The 20,863-nt window shown below is 43.9% G+C and overlaps 1 non-coding gene across 1 annotated transcript; it reads left to right on the top strand.

Moving 5' to 3' along the window:
• Positions 1 to 19,367: 19,367 nt before the first annotated feature.
• On the top strand, positions 19,368 to 19,525 carry LOC114537317. The gene has a single exon (XR_003688584.1). It is a non-coding gene; the product is annotated as a 5.8S ribosomal RNA (ribosomal RNA).
• Positions 19,526 to 20,863: the final 1,338 nt, after the last annotated feature.

The following is a 20,863-nucleotide window of genomic DNA, read 5'->3' on the forward strand; positions in this document are numbered from 1 at the left end:
GCTTGCAGAATAATCCTCCCCGAACATTCGTATGAGGACGCACTTAATCAACTAGGTCTCTTGTCATTGTACGATCGAAGACAAGATTTGACCGATAAACTTTTTCAGCAAATTGTTAATGATCCTGTCGCGTTTCGCCGCGATATATCTCAATCAGCTTTCACAAACAGACTCAGGAAAAATATCACAGTTTATTTACAAAACACAGCCTTATATACATTAACGCCCACCTTATACTATACAATACATTTACAAACACAATACAAAACTGGGGTATCATGCGTTCAATCATGCGTTCGTTTAATCATGCGTTCATGTTCACAACATCGCCCCCACCCAAACCATCAAATTGTCCCAATGATGGTGCACTCTCTAACTGTCCGTTTCCGAATTCCAAAGTTCTGACTGATCACCACGATAGGCCCACAGACGATTCCGATGAACCACTTTAAGTTTTCCCTTCGGGTTTCGTTGAATTCTATAAACAAGATCATTCAACCATGTGATAACAACGTATGGTCCCTCCCAAGGCCGCATTAATTTAACGCTTCTTCCTCTCTTCTTGCGAGGATTGTACAACCAAACTTGATCACCCTCGTTAAATACATTTGTCGAACTGTCCACATCGTAACGTTTTCTCATCGACTCAAAGCTTTGTTCAAGATACTTTCTCGCGAACTCGTGTGTCACTTGCAAATTTGCTTGTAGTTCTTGAACGTAGGCAGAATAACTTTCAACAGTTTCCGGATCAGGTCGTCCACAAACTAAATCGACTGGAGTTCTAATTTCTCGTCCCATCATTAATCGTGCGGGGGTAAAATGGGTAGAAGCATGAGTTGCTGTTCGATACGCCATGAGCAGTAAGGAAACATACTTGTCCCAGTCTTTTTGGTGTTCAGCAACAAACAGGGAAAGTTGAGTTTTCAATGTTCTATTGTAACGTTCAACCATTCCATCGGACTCTGGGTGCAGAGGCGTAGTCCGAGTTTTTTTTATGCCGAGTAAGGAACACATTTCTTGAAACACGGTTGATTCAAAGTTTGTTCCCTGATCCGAGTGCAGTTCGAGCGGGACTCCAAATCGACATACAAATTCATTTACTATCGCTGTGGCAACCGTTTTTGCTTCTTGATTTGGCAAAGAATATGCTTCCGGCCATTTCGAAAAATAATCCATAACTACCAGTAAGTAGCGATTGCCCTTTGTCAGAAGATTCCAGGTTCGAATCCTGGCGGGGTCGCCAAATGTCGCGTTTTTTTTTACTCCAAAATGCCCTCCGGTTGGGTGGTTGTGAAGATGAGTTAAAACTGCTCCTCGTAAAGCTTTCGGCAGCACCAGCTGGAGTCGTGTGGAAGTTCCGTCCGATGATTCCCACTTTCGACTTAAAATATTATTACGCAAACACAAACTGTCCCATTGTGCCCAGTAATTCTTCGTCGCTTCGCTAAGAGCCGAAACGGCGGACCACTGTGGTCTTCCATTACCATCTTTTATCCATTTAATTACATGCCCAACATCTGAATCCATTTCCTGAGCCTTCATTATGTCTTGCAGGCCCACATTTTCAATGAAATTCTCACCTGCCAAATATTCACAATCTGCATCCTCAGCTGGTAACTGTCCCCTGATTCGGTTGGCCACCAACGTCGACCTGTGTTTCTCATTTTCACAGTAAACCTCATGTGTTGCTCGCTCTTTTGACTCAGCTCTTTCACAACTTTTGCAATGTTCCTTGAAACATGGTCGTCGCGACAATGCATCGGCGTTGAGATGATACTTTCCAGGTCGATGTTCAACCTGTAGATCATATTGTTGAATCTTTTGTAACCAGCGTGCGAGCTGACCTTCGGCGTTCTTAAAATTCATTAGCCACCGAAGCGAGGAATGATCTGTCCGGACAATAAATTTTCTTCCATAAAGGTAGGGATGGAAATGAGCTAATGATTTTACCACAGCTAGTAATTCTCTTCTTGTTGTACAGTACTGACGTTGTATACGATCAAGCGACCGACTAAAATACGCAATGACTCGCTCTTCATTTTTCTGTTTTTGTGTTAAAACAGCTCCAATTGCGACGCCACTTGCATCCGTGTCCAATATCAATGTTCCTTCGTCACTCAAAAAGGATAAGACCGGGGTACTTATCAACAAACATTTCAACCGTTGGAACGCGTTCTCCGTATCAGTGTCCCATACAAAGGGTACATCCTTTTGTGTTAGACGAGTGAGTGGATTTGCAATCTCAGCAAAATTCTGTATAAACTTTCGGTAGTAGGAACATAATCCCAAGAAACTTCTCATTTCAGCCAGGCAAGTTGGACGGGGCCAGTTCTTGACACTCTCCGTTTTCATGGGATCTGTTGCCACACCATTACAACTGATGATATGCCCCAAGTATCTAACTTCACGACGAAACAGATTGCATTTTTCCGGAGAAAGTTTCAGATTAGCTTTCCTCAAACACGTAAACATTTTCTGTAAATTTTCTAACTGCTCAGGAAATGTTTTGCCATGAACAATTATGTCATCAAGGTATACTAGACAAACGTTCCAAGTTAACCCAGCAAGTACATGATCCATTAAGCGCTCGAATGTGGCGGGAGCGTTGCACAACCCAAAAGGCATTACCCGAAAATGCCATAAGCCCCCACCAATGCTAAATGCCGTCTTCTCTTTGTCTGCAGGATCCATAGCCACTTGCCAATAACCGGACTTTAAGTCCAGTGTGGAGAACCATTTCGATCCACCTAACGCATCGATGGTGTCATCTATCCTGGGCAAAGGATACGAATCTTTGATTGTCACATCGTTCAATTTCCGATAGTCTACACAGAATCGAAGACTACCATTCTTCTTTGCGACCAATACTACGGGTGATGACCACGGGCTCGTTGATGGTTCAATCACACCGTGCTTTAGCATATCGTCCACTGCTTGGCAAGCCGCATCCCTCTTTACACGGGGCAGTCGTCGGGGCGGCTGTTTAATTGGGATTGCTGAACCGGTTACTATTCGATGTTTTACGATATCAGTTCTTCCAAGATCTGAAGAATCAGTGGAGAACGCAGTAGCATTTTCACGCAATAAGTTGAACACTTGCTTCCTTTGTTCCTCGTCGACCAAATCTTTTGTACAACTTTCGTAAAGTTTCTCGAGATTTTTTGGTATTTCTTTTGGGGCCACGGACTCTTTAAAACCATTTTCAAAGTCAGGACAAACAACAAAGTTCACCGTTTCACATTTTGCCAGGTCGGTTCCTGCTAAAACTTTACGCTTTTCCCCTGTCACGTTAACCATCCGTATTGGAACTACCGTGGTTTCATTCGTTAACTTCGTCAAAACTTTACCAATCAAGACTCCGGGAATACATTCCTCATCAGCAGGTTCAATAATTCCCCACTCCCTCTTACCAGAGTAATTCACCAACTTTGCAGGAACGACAGCCTCAGTACGAGGCTGTATACTAGTATCTTCAAGCGCTATTACACGATAGCAAGGCATATCCAGATGGTCCGTCGGATAATACAAAAGAGGTACTTGAACATTTCCCATTGTTAGTAGTCCATCTGTAATGTTAACTTGACAACGTTGTTGCCGCAGAAAGTCCAAACCCAAAATAGACGATTCAATGATGGCCGCCACGTAAAATGACTGTAAAATTTCTCGGTTACCAATTTCAAGCTTAAGAGTTATAATCCCCAACAGATCCAACTTTTCACCTGTCACCGATTTCAAACAGTTTGGAACTGGTTGTATACACGACAAATCTTTCGTGATGTTCCGTAACAATTGTGGGGTGACAATCGAGATATTACTTCCAGTGTCCACGATCATGCTCACAGTTTTGCCTCCTAGCTTTCCTTCCACACAAAGTCCGTCTTTCCCCTGTGTCAATTTCCCACCATTTAACTGCCTGTGCAGGGTGTTTTTGTTCATCGTCGAGCCCCACCCCTTTGACTCGACGCCTGCTCGTTTCCCGACCCAGTATGCGGTTTTTCGGCGTTGTACAACGGACAATTTAGTTGGAGATGATTTTCTGAGCCGCATGTCCAACACTTTCTTTTTCCTCTCGGCGGCGATCCATCTTGATTCCTTTCCTTTCGATTCACGCTCCTAACTACTTCGCGAAGCTCCGACGTCATTTTTTTCAATTCCGCCAGAAACTCGGTATTCGTTTTCAACGTTTCTTCCAGCAGGCCGAGGTTTTCCGTCTTTTTGTTTGTCGGTGACTCCTGCACGGTTCGGACTGGTCTTGCTCTTCTTCGGGCTGCCAAGCTGAATGCCTCAATCTCCAATGCAATTCCAAGGGCAGCCCTAAGAGAAGTAGGTCTAGCCTGGGCTACTCTCAGACGTATTTCATCATCATTCAAAGCATCAACAAACTGATCTTTTGTCAAAGTCTCCAGAACTTCAACAGGTGCTTCAGGGTATGCAAGACGTGCAAGTCTCTCAATATCTTCTGCAAGCTCCGGTAAAGTCTCGTCGCGACGTCGAACTCGACTGCGCAGCTTCATTCGATGTAACTCAGATTGCCTTTTATTGCCGAATCGGCTTTCCAGCGCGGCTATCAAAGACGGGTAATGTATCCGACTTTCCGATGGCAAATTCGAAAGGACCGTGAGCGCTTGACCTCTTAAACTGGTGGCCAGGAAGGCGGCTTTATCTGGACCATCCCATTGATTAATTTCTGCCACGATTTCAAATTGGGTAACGTACGCCTCCCAAGAAGTACGGCCGTCAAAAATTGCGGGCTTTTGGACCGGGCGGCCAGCAGAATAATCAGTCGCACGAGTTGCTGTAACGTTATACTCTCCCCGTTTTTCCTCTTTGCCGACTGGTTTATATGCAGGTGTCGAAGTTGGTAAGATATTAACTTGAGGTGTATGAACTTGTTCCGTCTCATTAAACACAGTTCGTAAACCTTTATCTGCTTCTGCTTCTGATTTTAAATGCGTCCCCACGAGCGCATTGAGCTCTTGTCGAAGCTCTTTTTTTATTTGATGCAACGAAGCAAAAACTCTTGCATTGACTTTCTCTGATCGCTCCTCACTAATTTTAATCTCAGTTTCAAGTGCCTCTACTCGACCACGCAATTCGATAACATCAGTTTCGAGTTGTCTGTTCCTATCACAAACACGAACGAAGTCGTCCGAAAGACGTTGCATCGTATCATTCAGAACGTTAACCATTTCGAAAACTCTACCATCCTGTCGGTCTCTATATTCTTTGAGAAGGTCTCGCTGTTCTTGTACTATATTTAACATTTCTATCTCGAACGCCGAGCGAACTTGCTCGTCATGGTTGGTCTCCTCTGCACCACCAATGTTGTCTGTATCACCAACGTTGTTACCTTCCTGCTCAGCTGCTTGAGCTCGTGTTAACGGCATCTTCAAGTTAACGAATAGTACTCCCAATGAATCCTGGCGGGGTCGCCAAATGTCGCGTTTCGCCGCGATATATCTCAATCAGCTTTCACAAACAGATTCAGGAAAAATATCACAGTTTATTTACAAAATACAGCCTTATATACATTAACGCCCACACTATACTATACAATACATTTACAAACACAATACAAAACTGGGGTATCATGCGTTCAATCATGCGTTCGTTTAATCATGCGTTCATGTTCACAACAATCCGCAAGACAAATTACACCATTTATTACCAGCATTAAATTTATCTGAGGCATCTCTGAGAGAAAAAAGAATATTTCAAGTTCCAAACTGTAAAACAATTAGATTTAAAAACGATTTTATCAATTTCAATTCTAGTAAATATGTATAATATATCTGAGTCACTAAATAATGTAAATAGATAGTTTTACCAATTGAACCTCCACTTTTATGGATTTTAATAACATAGATCATATTCTTTGTAAGACTAAAGGTTTTTCAGCCGGAGCCTATTGCCGAGGCTGCAAGTTTTAAGTCAATAAACCATCTATCTATCTATCTATCTATCGTATGCTTAGCTTTCCTGCCGCCTTCAGGCGAAGAAGTGTTGCATTTATCAGGCCGCATTCTGCCATTCTCCAGGTAAGTGCAATCTGGCTGGAGGAAGGTAGGTGTATTTATTTGTTTATATATTCCCCTCTGAATAGGAATGCACTCTACCCCGTCTCTGGTCAGCATGTACTAATTGTGTAATTTTTTTCTCTAGGGCTACTAAACTTATTCTTTCTCTTTCATAACAAAGATGACCGATTTTTGTGTGTTTACTAGGCCCAGCCCCTGCCCTGCACTGAGCCCAACCCCTTCCTTAGACCCCTTTGCCTAAATTTTTCTGTTATGCTAATTGTAAATACTATTTTTCTAAGCTCTCGTTTCAGATAAAAGGTTCGTGGTGTTTTTTTGTTGTGTTGTCTTGTGTTGTCCTGTAACATTCGAATGCGTCCACACATTCACGGCTGCCCCACTAGGGCTTGGGTTCGACTCCCAAGAATGTGATAATTTAGCCCTAAATCCTGGTTGTATGCTGGTCGTATATTGCTTTTCCTGCCCCTTTTGGGCGAGAAAGCGTTGCGTTCATCGAAGCTTTGCTTCGAAGTTGGTTATATATGAATGAGGGGCATGTGCTCCGTGAATGAGTGCGTGTGCGAAACGAACAACGCCAATCGTGGGGAGGAAGTCGGCTGCGTCTGATCGTATGCTGGCTTTCTTACCGCCTTCGGGTGAAAAGGCGTTGCGTTAATCGATGTTTTGCTTCGAAGTTGCCCATAAATTATTAGAGGCCTTTGCTCCGTGAATTAGTACGAGAGCGAAACGAACGTCGCCTTGTCGTGGTGGGGAAGTCAGCTGCGTCCGATCGTATGCCACCTTTTTTTCCGCCTTCGGGTGAAAAGGCGTTGCGTTAATCGATGTTTTGCTTCATCGTACCATCTAGTAGCTGGTTCCCTCCGAAGTTTCCATCAGGAAAGATGGAGTTCATACATGCAGTTTTATCAGGTAAAGCGGATGATTAGAGGTCTTAGGGTAGAAGGACCTTAACCTATTCTCAAACTTTAAAATGGTAAGAAGTCCCACTCGCTCGATTGAAGCCGGACGCTCGAATGCAAGCTCTTAGTGGGCCATTTTTAGTATGCAGAACTGGTGTTGCGGGATAAAACTGAACGCCGAGTTAACGAAATGTGTTAGTTGATATTGACATGAGATTTTCATGCAATTTGCCTGAAAAGACAATGGTGCGAAGCTACCATCTTTTGGATTATGATTGAACGCCTCTAAATCAGGATTCGTGCTAGAACGCAACGATTCCTTTTCTCTTGACGACTTTAAGCGAACACGAATAACAGACGCGATCTTTCGCGCCTCCTGCGTCACAACGTGCCCACGGAGCGGACCATGCATGCGCCAAAGCACTACAACGATCAAAATCTAAATTTTCCAGAGCTAAATCATTTGCAGACCACCTGAATAAAGAACAGGGTAATGTAAGCAGTAGAAAGTAGCCTTGTTGCTATGATCTGCTGAGATTAAACCTTTTTTCTGCGATTTGTTTTTTTTTCAAAAAATCGAAAATCCTCGGCGAAGTCGACCTAAGAGCAGAACAAGTCCTGGTCTCTTGAACATGTCCGCATAAGAGGCCAACATCTCGAGGTCGATCGAACATGTTCGGCAGAAGACGCCAACAAGTCGTAGTCTCTCTAACATGAACGGCAGAAAACGGGAACAACTCGAGATCTTCTCTAACATGTTCGGGTAAGTAGCGATTTCGACCCCGACCAAGATGGGAAAAACTCGAGGTCTTTCGAACAAGTTCGAAAAAGTCTCGATTTCGACCAGCACTAAGACGGGTGAAAATCGAATTCTCCCGAACATGTCCAAAAAAGTCCCGGTTTCGACACGCCGTAAATGGGAAAAAAATCGAGGTCTCGCGAACATGTTCGAAAAAAGGTTGTGATTTCGCTGTGGTCGATTCGAGCGAAATGGCGATGTCGCTGAAGTTAGCTTGCACGGGTAATGACCAAGGAGGATGTTTGGGAAGATAGAATGCGGTTTGTGAAACATTGTCAACATCGATCTTTCCAGGAGGATGTTGCGGCAAACGGTTTTCCAGTTAATATTTTTACTATATATGAGGGACATGTGCTCTGTGAATGAGTGCGAGTGCGAAATCAACATTGCTCGTTGTGGTGAGGAAGTCAAATGCGTCCAATCGTATGGCTGGCTTTCTTTCCACCTTCGGGTAAAAAGGCGTTGCGTTAATCGAAGTTTTGCTTCAAAGTTGGCTATATAAGAGGGGTATATGTGCTCTGTGACTTAGTACGAGTGCGAAACGAACATCGCTCGTCGTGGTGGGGAAGTCGGTTGCGTCCGATCGTATGCTGCATTTCTTTCAACTTTCGGGTGAAAAAGCGTTGTTTTTATCGAAGTTTGTGTTCGAGGTTGGGCTATAAATGAGGGGCATGTACTCCTTGAATTAGTACAAGTGCGAAACGAACGTTGCTTGTTGTGGTTGGGAAGTCAGCTGCGTATAATCGTATGCTTAGCTTTCCTGCCGCCTTCAGGCTTAGAAGTGTTGCATTTATCAGGCCGCATTCTGCCATTCTCCAGGTAAGTGCCATCTGGCTGGAGGAAGGTAGGTGTATTTATTTGTTTATGTATTCCCCTCTGAATAGGAATGCACTCTACCCCGTCTCTGGTCAGCATGTACTAATTGTGTAATTCTTTTCTCTAGGGCTACTAAACTTATTCTTTCTCTTTCAGAACAAAGATGACCGATTTTAGCGTGATTACTAGGCCCAGCCCCTGCCCCTGCACTTAGCCCAACTCCTTCCTTAGACCCCTTTGCCTAAATTTTTCTGCCATGCTAATTGTAAATACTATTTTTCTAAGCTCTCGTTTCAGATAAAAGGTTCGTTGTGTTTTTTGTTGTGTTGTCTTGTGTTGTCCTGTAACATTCGAATGCGTCCACACATTCACGGCTGCCCCACTGGGGCTTGGGTTCGACTCCCAATAATGTGACAATTTAGCCCTAAATTCTGGTTGTATGGTGGTCGTATATTGCTTTTCCTGCCTCTTTTGGGCGAGAAAGCGTTGCGTTCATCGAAGCTTTGCTTCGAAGTTGGTTATATATGAATGAGGGGCATGTGCTCCGTGAATGAGTGCGTGTGCGCAACGAACAACGCCAATCATGAGGAGGAATTCGGCTGCGTGTGATCGTATACTGGCTTTCTTACCGCCTTAGGGTGAAAAGGTGTTGCGTTAATCGATGTTTTGCTTGGAAGTTGCCTATAAGTTATGAGAGGCCCTTGCTCCGTGAATTAGTACGAGAACGAAACGAACGTCGCCTTGTCGTGGTGGGGAAGTCAGCTGCGTGCGATCGTATGCCGCCTTTCTTTCCGCCTTTGGGTGAAAAGGCGTTGCGTTAATCGATGTTTTGCTTCATCTACCATCTAGTAGCTGGTTCCCTCCGAAGTTTCCATCAGGAAAGATGGAGTTCATACATGCAGTTTTATCAGGTAAAGCGGATGATTAGAGGTCTTAGGGTAGAAGGACCTTAACCTATTCTCAAACTTTAAAATGGTAAGAAGTCCCACTCGCTCGATTGAAGCCGGACTCTCGAATGCAAGCTTCTTAGTGGGCCATTTTTAGTATGCCGAACTGGTGTTGCGGAATAAACTGAACGCCGAGTTAACGAAATGTGTTAGTTGATATTGACATGAGATTTTCATGCAATTTGCCTGAAAAGACAATGGTTGAAGCTACTATCTGTTGGATTATGATTGAACACCTCTAAATCAGAATTCGTGCTAGAACGCAACGATTCCTTTTCTCTCTGGACGACTTAAGCGAACACGAATAACAGACGCGATCTTTCGCGCCTCCTGCGTCACAACGTGCCCACGGAGTGGACCATGCTCCCAAGCACTACAACGATCAAAATCTAAATTTTCCAGAGCTAAATCATTTGCAGACGACTTGAATAAAGAACAGGCGTAATGTAAGCAGTAGAAAGTAACCTTGTTGCTATGATCTGCTGAGATTAAACCCTTTTTCTGCGATTTGTTTTTTTTTCCAAAACTCGAACATCCTCGGCGAAGTCGACCTAAGAGCAGAACAAGTCCTGGTCTCTTGAACATGTCCGCAGAAGAGGCCAACATCTTGAGGTCGATCAAACATGTTCGGCAGAAGAGGCCAACAAGTCGTAGTCTCTCTAACATGAACGGCAGAAAAGGGGAACAACTCGAGATCTTCTCTAACATAATAATAATAATAATAATAATTTATTTATCCATCTTAGGTATAAAATTACAATGGATTTACAATTACTGAATATGATTAAAATGTATGTATATATACAAATATAATAAATTTACGATTTTAAAATTATGTCTATAATAGTGCATTAGTCCTTGGAATAAACGAAAGTTTATGCCTATTGGTATGAGAGAAGAACTGCGGTAGAGTTCTTGGAGTTCTTAGATTATATGTTGTCGTCACAATATCTGGTATGTATTTCCTGCAAGGGTGCATTTCATTATCCATAATTTTCTTGTATTCACGTATGGCGAGCATGTCACGACGCTGTTCAAGAGACTGAAATGAATCAGACGGCAGAGCAAGTATTTTTAGACTTCGAGTTTGAATGTTCTCCACCTCATCTATTAAATATTGTGGTAAACCACTCCAAATTGGGGCTGCATATTCCAAAACCGGCCTAATTTTCGTGAAGTAACAAGTTAAACCTACTTCCGTCCGTAGGTTTGCTCGGCGGCATTCCCGGAGGTGGAATAAACGTTTGTTTGCCTTTGAGGTAAGTAGGGTAAGTAGCGATTTCGACCCCGACCAAGCAGGGAAAAACTCGAGGTCTTTCGAACAAGTTCGAAAAAGTCTCGATTTCGACCAGCACTAAGACGGGTGAAAATCGAATTCTCCCGAACATGTCCAAAAAAGTCCCGGTTTGGACCCGCAGTAGTTGGGAAAAAAGTCGAGGTCTCTCGAACATGTTCGAAAAAAGGTTGTGATTTCGCTGTGGTCGATTCGAGCGAAATGGCGATGTCGCTGAAGTTAGCTTGCACGGGTCATGACCAAGGAGGATGTTTGGGAAGATGGAGTCCGGTTTGTGAAACATTGTCAACATCGACCTTCCAGGAGGATGTTGCGGCGAACGGTTCTCCGGTTAATATTTTTACTATATATGAGGGGCATGTGCTCTGTGAATGAGTGCGAGTGCGAAATCAACATTGCTCGTTGTGGTGAGGAAGTCAAATGCGTCCAATCGTATGGCTGGCTTTCTTTCCACCTTCGGGTAAAAAGGCGTTGCGTTAATCGATGTTTTACTTCATCGTACCATCTAGTAGCTGGTTCCCTCCGAAGTTTCCATCAGGAAAGATGGAGTTCATACATGCAGTTTTATCAGGTAAAGCGGATGATTAAGAGGTCTTAGGGTAGAAGGACCTTAACCTATTCTCAAACTTTAAAATGGTAAGAAGTCCCACTCGCTCGATTGAAGCCGGACGCTCGAATGCAAGCTCTTAGTGGGCCATTTTTAGTATGCAGAACTGGTGTTGCGGAATAAACTGAACGCCGAGTTAACGAAATGTGTTAGTTGATATTGACATGAGATTTTCATGCAATTTGCCTGAAAAGACAATGGTGCGAAGCTACTATCTGTTGGATTATGATTGAACACCTCTAAATCAGAATTCGTGCTAGAACGCAACGATTCCTTTTCTCTGGACGACTTAAGCGAACACGAATAACAGACGCGATCTTTCGTGCCTCCTGCGTCACAACGTGCCCACGGAGCGGACCATGCTCCCAAGCACTACAACGATCAAAATCTAAATTTTCCAGAGCTAAATCATTTGCAGACGACTTGAATAAAGAACAGGGTAATGTAAGCAGTAGAAAGTAGCCTTGTTGCTATGATCTGCTGAGATTAAACCCTTTTTCTGCGATTTGTTTTTTTTTCCAAAACTCGAACATCCTCAGCGAAGTCGACCTAAGAGCAGAACAAGTCCTGGTCTCTTGAACATGTCCGCAGAAGAGGCCAACATCTCGAGGTCGATCGAACATTTTCGGCAGAAGAGGCCAACAAGTCGTAGTCTCTCTAACATGAACGGATAAAAAGGGGAACAACTCGAGATCTTCTCTAACATGTTCGGGTAAGTAGCGATTTCGACCCCGACCAAGCAGGGAAAAACTCGAGGTCTTTCGAACAAGTTCGAAAAACTCTCGATTTCGACCAGCACTAAGACGGGTGAAAATCGAATTCTCCCGAACATGTCCAAAAAAGTCCCGGTTTGGACCCGCAGTAGTTGGGAAAAAAGTCGAGGTCTCTCGAACATGTTCGAAAAAAGGTTGTGATTTCGCTGTGGTCGATTCGAGCGAAATGGCGATGTCGCTGAAGTTAGCTTGCACGGGTCATGACCAAGGAGGATGTTTGGGAAGATGGAGTCCGGTTTGTGAAACATTGTCAACATCGACCTTCCAGGAGGATGTTGCGGCGAACGGTTCTCCGGTTAATATTTTTACTATATATGAGGGGCATGTGCTCTGTGAATGAGTGCGAGTGCGAAATCAACATTGCTCGTTGTGGTGAGGAAGTCAAATGCGTCCAATCGTATGGCTGGCTTTCTTTCCACCTTCGGGTAAAAAGGCGTTGCGTTAATCGATGTTTTGCTTCATCGTACCATCTAGTAGCTGGTTCCCTCCGAAGTTTCCATCAGGAAAGATGGAGTTCATACATGCAGTTTTATCAGGTAAAGCGGATGATTAAGAGGTCTTAGGGTAGAAGGACCTTAACCTATTCTCAAACTTTAAAATGGTAAGAAGTCCCACTCGCTCGATTGAAGCCGGACGCTCGAATGCAAGCTCTTAGTGGGCCATTTTTAGTATGCAGAACTGGTGTTGCGGAATAAACTGAACGCCGAGTTAACGAAATGTGTTAGTTGATATTGACATGAGATTTTCATGCAATTTGCCTGAAAAGACAATGGTGCGAAGCTACTATCTGTTGGATTATGATTGAACACCTCTAAATCAGAATTCGTGCTAGAACGCAACGATTCCTTTTCTCTGGACGACTTAAGCGAACACGAATAACAGACGCGATCTTTCGCGCCTCCTGCGTCACAACGTGCCCACGGAGCGGACCATGCTCCCAAGCACTACAACGATCAAAATCTAAATTTTCCAGAGCTAAATCATTTGCAGACGACTTGAATAAAGAACAGGGTAATGTAAGCAGTAGAAAGTAGCCTTGTTGCTATGATCTGCTGAGATTAAACCTTTTTCTGCGATTTGTTTTTTTTTCCAAAACTCGAACATCCTCGGCGAAGTCGACCTAAGAGCAGAACAAGTCCTGGTCTCTTGAACATGTCCGCAGAAGAGGCCAACATCTCGAGGTCGATCGAACATGTTCGGCAGAAGAGGCCAACAAGTCGTAGTCTCTCTAACATGAACGGCAGAAAAGGGGAACAACTCGAGATCTTCTCTAACATGTTCGGGTAAGTAGCGATTTCGACCCCGACCAAGAAGGGAAAAACTCGAGGTCTTTCGAACAAGTTCGAAAAAGTCTCGATTTCGACCAACACTAAGACGGGTGAAAATCGAATTCTCCCGAACATGTCTAAAAAAGTCCCGGTTTGGACCCGCAGTAGTTGGGAAAAAAGTCGAGGTCTCTCGAACATGTTCGAAAAAAGGTTGTGATTTCGCTGTGGTCGATTCGAGCGAAATGGCGATGTCGCTGAAGTTAGCTTGCACGGGTCATGACCAAGGAGGATGTTTGGGAAGATGGAGTCCGGTTTGTGAAACATTGTCAACATCGACCTTCCAGGAGGATGTTGCGGCGAACGGTTCTCCGGTTAATATTTTTACTATATATGAGGGGCATGTGCTCTGTGAATGAGTGCGAGTGCGAAATCAACATTGCTCGTTGTGGTGAGGAAGTCAAATGCGTCCAATCGTATGGCTGGCTTTCTTTCCACCTTCGGGTAAAAAGGCGTTGCGTTAATCGATGTTTTGTTTCATCGTACCATCTAGTAGCTGGTTCCCTCCGAAGTTTCCATCAGGAAAGATGGAGTTCATACATGCAGTTTTATCAGGTAAAGCGGATGATTAAGAGGTCTTAGGGTAGAAGGACCTTAACCTATTCTCAAACTTTAAAATGGTAAGAAGTCCCACTCGCTCGATTGAAGCCGGACGCTCGAATGCAAGCTCTTAGTGGGCCATTTTTAGTATGCAGAACTGGTGTTGCGGAATAAACTGAACGCCGAGTTAACGAAATGTGTTAGTTGATATTGACATGAGATTTTCATGCAATTTGCCTGAAAAGACAATGGTGCGAAGCTACTATCTGTTGGATTATGATTGAACACCTCTAAATCAGAATTCGTGCTAGAACGCAACGATTCCTTTTCTCTGGACGACTTAAGCGAACACGAATAACAGACGCGATCTTTCGCGCCTCTGCGTCACAACGTGCCCACGGAGCGGACCATGCTCCCAAGCACTACAACGATCAAAATCTAAATTTTCCAGAGCTAAATCATTTGCAGACGACTTGAATAAAGAACAGGGGTAATGTAAGCAGTAGAAAGTAGCCTTGTTGCTATGATCTGCTGAGATTAAACCCTTTTTCTGCGATTTGTTTTTTTTTCCAAAACTCGAACATCCTCGGCGAAGTCGACCTAAGAGCAGAACAAGTCCTGGTCTCTTGAACATGTCCGCAGAAGAGGCCAACATCTCGAGGTCGATCGAACATGTTCGGCAGAAGAGGCCAACAAGTCGTAGTCTCTCTAACATGAACGGCAGAAAAGGGGAACAACTCGAGATCTTCTCTAACATGTTCGGGTAAGTAGCGATTTCGACCCCGACCAAGAAGGGAAAAACTCGAGGTCTTTCGAACAAGTTCGAAAAAGTCTCGATTTCGACCAGCACTAAGACGGGTGAAAATCGAATTCTCCCGAACATGTCCAAAAAAGTCCCGGTTTGGACCCGCAGTAGTTGGGAAAAAAGTCGAGGTCTCTCGAACATGTTCGAAAAAAGGTTGTGATTTCGCTGTGGTCGATTCGAGCGAAATGGCGATGTCGCTGAAGTTAGCTTGCACGGGTCATGACCAAGGAGGATGTTTGGGAAGATGGAGTCCGGTTTGTGAAACATTGTCAACATCGACCTTCCAGGAGGATGTTGCGGCGAACGGTTCTCCGGTTAATATTTTTATTATATGAGGGGCATGTGCTCTGTGAATGAGTGCGAGTGCGAAATCAACATTGCTCGTTGTGGTGAGGAAGTCAAATGCGTCCAATCGTATGGCTGGCTTTCTTTCCACCTTCGGGTAAAAAGGCGTTGCGTTAATCGATGTTTTGCTTCATCGTACCATCTAGTAGCTGGTTCCCTCCGAAGTTTTCAGGAAAGATGGAGTTCATACATGCAGTTTTATCAGGTAAAGCGGATGGACTTAGTAGAAGGACCTTAACCTATTAAACTTTGGTAAGTCCCACTCGCTCGATTGAAGCCGGACGCTCGAATGCAAGCTCTTAGTGGGCCATTTTTAGTATGCAGCACTGGTGTTGCGGAATAAACTGAACGCCGAGTTAACGAAATGTGTTAGTTGATATTGACATGAGATTTTCATGCAATTTGCCTGAAAAGACAATGGTGCGAAGCTACTATCTGTTGGATTATGATTGAACACCTCTAAATCAGAATTCGTGCTAGAACGCAACGATTCCTTTTCTCTGGACGACTTAAGCGAACACGAATAACAGACGCGATCTTTCGCGCCTCTGCGTCACAACGTGCCCACGGAGCGGACCATGCTCCCAAGCACTACAACGATCAAAATCTAAATTTTCCAGAGCTAAATCATTTGCAGACGACTTGAATAAAGAACAGGGGTAATGTAAGCAGTAGAAAGTAGCCTTGTTGCTATGATCTGCTGAGATTAAACCTTTTTCTGCGATTTGTTTTTTTTTCCAAAACTCGAACATCCTCGGCGAAGTCGACCTAAGAGCAGAACAAGTCCTGGTCTCTTGAACATGTCCGCAGAAGAGGCCAACATCTCGAGGTCGATCGAACATGTTCGGCAGAAGAGGCCAACAAGTCGTAGTCTCTCTAACATGAACGGCAGAAAAGGGGAACAACTCGAGATCTTCTCTAACATGTTCGGGTAAGTAGCGATTTCGACCCCGACCAAGAAGGGAAAAACTCGAGGTCTTTCGAACAAGTTCGAAAAAGTCTCGATTTCGACCAGCACTAAGACGGGTGAAAATCGAATTCTCCCGAACATGTCCAAAAAAGTCCCGGTTTGGACCCGCAGTAGTTGGGAAAAAAGTCGAGGTCTCTCGAACATGTTCGAAAAAAGGTTGTGATTTCGCTGTGGTCGATTCGAGCGAAATGGCGATGTCGCTGAAGTTAGCTTGCACGGGTCATGACCAAGGAGGATGTTTGGGAAGATGGAGTACGGTTTGTGAAACATTGTCAACATCGACCTTCCAGGAGGATGTTGCGGCGAACGGTTCTCCGGTTAATATTTCTACTATATATGAGGGGCATGTGCTCTGTGAATGAGTGCGAGTGCGAAATCAACATTGCTCGTTGTGGTGAGGAAGTCAAATGCGTCCAATCGTATAGCTGGCTTTCTTTCCACCTTCGGGTAAAAAGGCGTTGCGTTAATCGATGTTTTGCTTCATCGTACCATCTAGTAGCTGGTTCCCTCCGAAGTTTCTATCAGGAAAGATGGAGTTCATACATGCAGTTTTATCAGGTAAAGCGGATGATTAAAAGGTCTTAGGGTAGAAGGACCTTAACCTATTCTCAAACTTTAAAATGGTAAGAAGTCCCACTCGCTCGATTAAAGCCGGACGCTCGAATGCAAGCTCTTAGTGGGCCATTTTTAGTATGCAGAGCTGGTGTTGCGGAATAAACTGAACGCCGAGTTAACGAAATGTGTTAGTTAATATTGACATGAGATTTTCATGCAATTTGCCTGAAAAGACAATGGTGCGAAGCTACTATCTGTTGGATTATGATTGAACACCTCTAAATCAGAATTCGTGCTAGAACGCAACGATTCCTTTTCTCTGGATGACTTCAGCGAACACGAATAACAGACGCGATCTTTCGCGCCTTCTGCGTCACAACGTGCCCACGGAGCGGACCATGCTCCCAACCACTACAACGATCAAAATCTAAATTTTCTAGAGCTAAATCATTTGCAGACGACTTGAATAAAGAACAGGGGTAATGTAAGCAGTAGAAAGTAGCCTTGTTGCTATGATCTGCTGAGATTAAACCCTTTTTCTGCGATTTGTTTTTTTTTCCAAAACTCGAACATCCTCGGCGAAGTCGACCTAAGAGCAGAACAAGTCCTGGTCTCTTGAACATGTCCGCAGAAGAGGCCAACATCTCGAGGTCGATGGAACATGTTCGGCAGAAGAGGCCAACAAGTCGTAGTCTCTCTAACATGAACGGCAGAAAAGGGGAACAACTCGAGATCTTCTCTAACATGTTCGGGTAAGTAGCGATTTCGACCCCGACCAAGAAGGGAAAAACTCGAGGTCTTTCGAACAAGTTCGAAAAAGTCTCGATTTCGACCAGCACTAAGACGGGTGAAAATCGAATTCTTCCGAACATGTCCAAAAAAGTCCCGGTTTGGACCCGCAGTAGTTGGGAAAAAAGTCGAGGTCTCTCGAACATGTTCGAAAAAAGGTTGTGATTTCGCTGTGGTCGATTCGAGCGAAATGGCGATGTCGCTGAAGTTAGCTTGCACGGGTCATGACCAAGGAGGATGTTTGGGAAGATGGAGTCCGGTTTGTGAAACATTGTCAACATCGACCTTCCAGGAGGATGTTGCGGCGAACGGTTCTCCGGTTAACATTTTTACTATATATGAGGGGCATGTGCTCTGTGAATGAGTGCGAGTGCGAAATCAACATTGCTCGTTGTGGTGAGGAAGTCAAATGCGTCCAATCGTATGGCTGGCTTTCTTTCCACCTTCGGGTAAAAAGGCGTTGCGTTAATCGAAGTTTTGCTTCAAAGTTGGCTATATAAGAGGGGTGTATGTGCTCTGTGAATTAGTACGAGGGCGAAACGAACATCGCTCGTCGTGGTGGGGAAGTCGGTTGCGTCCGATCGTATGCTGCATTTCTTTCCACTTTCGGGTGAAAAAGCGTTGTTTTTATCGAAGTTTGTGTTCGAGGTTGGGCTATAACTGAGGAGCATGTACTCCGTGAATTAGTACAAGTGCGAAACGAACGTTGCTTGTTGTGGTTGGGAAGTCAGCTGCGTATAATTGTATGCTTAGCTTTCCTGCCGCCTTCAGGCGAAGAAGTGTTGCATTCATCAGGCCGCATTCTGCCATTCTGGCCGAATGCATTCATCAGGTTGCATTCAAGTGCCATCTGGCTGGAGGAAGGTAGGTGTATTTATTTGTTTATATATTTCCCTCTGAATAGGAATGCACTCTACCCCGTTTCCGGTCAGCATGTACTAATTGTGTAAATTTTTTCTCTAGGGCTACTAAAGTTATTCTTTCCCTTTCAGAACAAAGATGACCGATTTTAGTGTGATTCTAGGCCCAGCCCCTGCCCTGCACTGAGGCCAACCCCTTCCTTAGACCCTATGCCTAAATTTTTCCCATGCCAATTGTAAATACTATTTTTTTAAGCTCTCGTTTCAGATAAAAGGTTCGTTGCGTTTTTTTTTGGGTTGTCTTGTGTTGTCCTGTAACATTCTAATGCGTCCACACATTTACGGCTTCCCCACTGGGGCTTGGGTTCGACTCCCAAGAATGTGACAATTTAGCCTTAAATCCTGGTTGTATACTGGTCGTATATTGCTTTTCCTGCCCCTTTTGGGCGAGAAAGCGTTGCGTTTATCGAAGCTTTGCTTCGAAGTTGGTTATATATGAATGAGGGGCATGTGCTCCGTGAATGAGTGCATGTGCGAAACGAACAACGCCAATCGTGGGGAAGAAGTCGGCTGCATCTGATCGTATTCTGGCATTCGTACGCCTTCGGGTGAAAAGGCGTTGCGTTAATCGATGTTTTGCTTCGAAGTTGCCTATAAATTATGAGAGGCCTTTGCTCCGTGAATTAGTACGAGAGCGAAACGAACGTCGCCTTGTCGTGGTGGGGAAGTCAGCTGCGTCCGATCGTATGCCACCTTTCTTTCCGCCTTCGAGTGAAAAGGCGTTGCGTTAAGCGATGTTTTGCTTCATCGTACCATCTAGTAGCTGGTTCCCTCCGAAATTTTCCTCAGGATAGCTGGAGTTCATACATGCAGTTTTATTCAGGTAAAGCAAAAAATCGAGGTCTCTCGAGCATGTTCGAAAAAGTTGCATAATTTCCTATTCTACTTTTTTGAACACAACACGTCGAATTTTCACTCTGTGTTTTTATACTCTTTTAGGTATATAACTTTTAACGGTGGATCTCTTGGCTCGTGCATCGATGAAGAACGCAGCGAGCTGCAATAGCTACGGAAGTGTTAATTTTAGAATTGAGTGAATCATCGAATCTTTGAACGCAAATGGCGCTCTCGGTTATACCGGGAGCATATCTGCCTGAGTGTTGGTTATTTAAAGGTCAAGTGGGTCTCGACTCGACTGGGGCGTCGTGCTGTAGCTCGAAGAGGCGTGTTTCTCGAAGAGCAGCACACGTCGCCGTCGCGACGTTTAACAACCTGCGAACGAAGCCTAAACTATTGCATAGGAAAGGAGCTCTTCGTTCTGCGCGTGCCAGCCGTCCTGACGCGCACAACGTATTCCATTCATTCATTAACCTCAGATCAGGCAAGATTACCCGCTGAATTTAAGCATATTTACAAAGCGGAGGAAAAGAAACTAACAAGGATTCCCCACGTAATGGCAAATGAAGAGGGATTAGCTCAACATGAAAATCTCCCTTGTGTTGCAACGGCGACTTTGAATTGTAGTTTCGAGAAGTACTTTCCCTTCCTGCACATGACAATAATCGGCCGAATAGCTAATTGCGATATTGTGTCTAAGACATGGTGAGATATGCAAAATGAGATAACGTTGAGACGCCATCAACAAATATGAAGCCTTATGAGGATAAACACCAATTAATCATTGGCTAACTATCAGTTTGAACTAGATATCAAAAGGTTGAGTGTATTCCCTCACAGGTTATATCATCATCAAATGCATTTTTATATCTGATGCAGTAAGGGTTTGTAACGCGAACATATTCAGATCGTTTCAATGGACCACTTGCATAATAGACCAACTTTTGATTCAGGTGACAAAAAGGGAATTTCCTAAAAGAGCATACAAAACTTAGTAAAATTGCCAAGTTTCGCTGTGAAATATTGTAAAGTGCCCCAGATATAGCCATGCGAAGTTAGCGAATTTTGTATACTTTTGTATTACGGCCGGACGCGTGTAACTAAATTAGTTACACGCTTCCAGCCGTAGTAAAAAAGTATACAAAATTGGCAACTTCGCATGGCTATATCTTCCGTACTACTTTACATTTTGCAACCAAACTTGGCAATTTTACTAATTTTGGTATGTTCTTTTTAGCTGTTGTGATATATTTCCTGCTTGTCACCTAGATCTGAAGTTGGTCTATTATGTAAGTGGTCCATTGCCCATTCAATAATTCGAAACACGATTTTGAGACTTTCCATTCCCTGCTTCACCAGTTTAATAGAAAAAACTTTCTCCACTCAAGTGGTACAACAGGAATTTGGGTCAATTGTTGTACATTTTCAGCCAATATACAATCATGGTCTTTCTGTTGTAAAAAGAAATCTGAGTATTCAAGTATATTGCGATTGCTCATAGCACAATTAATTTCGGTTTTCATCAGGTTTGTGTGTCATTGGTGTTGCAAAATTTTGCAGAAAATTGCGGTTTTTCAATACTTCTTTGTGTCCGGCCATAGGTT

Source organism: Dendronephthya gigantea, unplaced genomic scaffold (assembly GCF_004324835.1).
Source record: "Dendronephthya gigantea isolate DGI-Jeju-01 unplaced genomic scaffold, DenGig_1.0 000156F, whole genome shotgun sequence".
Taxonomy (NCBI): Eukaryota; Metazoa; Cnidaria; class Anthozoa; order Malacalcyonacea; family Nephtheidae; genus Dendronephthya; species Dendronephthya gigantea.